Genomic DNA, 755 nt, shown 5'->3' on the forward strand with positions numbered 1-755 from the left:
CGCCGAGCACCGCAGCGCCGAGCACCGCAGCGCCGGGGCCCGGCGCGCCCTGCCCCCGCCGGCTGCCTCTTCAGGGCGTTCCCTGAGCCGCTTGGCTAGAGCCAGGCATCGTTTCCTCTCAGATTAAATAAAAAAACACCATGATTTGAGTCAAAACGTGATTTGAGCGGTTGTGGAGTTCGGACGCGGTGCTCGCTGAGGGGACAACGCGGAGGCAGGGCCCTGAGGCTGTTCGGGTGGGAGATGCGATGGCACCTGCGGCGGCACGAGCGGGAAGCGAGCTGTGCTGCTGCTGCTGCTCAGAGGAGGAGCAGCAACCCGCGGCCCGTCTCCAGCGCGTACGGGGCGGCCGGCTGCCTTCTCTGGCCTGCAACGCTGCTGCCAGCCCAGGCGCTCCGAAATACTCCCATGAGCACATTCCCCATCCCTGTGAAACCTCCCCTTGCAGCAGCCTTGCCGTGCGGCGCCATCCGGGCCCAGCGAGGCGCCGTGCGGGTGCAGCGCCCGCGCGTCCGCTGCGTTCGTCTTTCTGCGTCCTGCGCCCTGTTCCACAATGGCTTTTCTTCGTGGTCCCTCTTCCCTCCACGGCGTCCCGGGAGGGTGACTGGAGGCATCTAAGCGAGGAGCCCGCTCCCTTGCCATCTGCTGGCTTCGGTGTACGCGGGCTGCGGATCAGCGTTTAAATGAGATGTGTTGCTTCAGGTGGAAACAGCGCCGTGTGACAACTGGTCGTTACTTCCCACTGCGCATTAGGA

Source organism: Apteryx rowi, unplaced genomic scaffold (assembly GCF_003343035.1).
Source record: "Apteryx rowi isolate R43461 unplaced genomic scaffold, aptRow1 scaffold_94, whole genome shotgun sequence".
NCBI classification, from domain to species: Eukaryota; Metazoa; Chordata; class Aves; order Apterygiformes; family Apterygidae; genus Apteryx; species Apteryx rowi.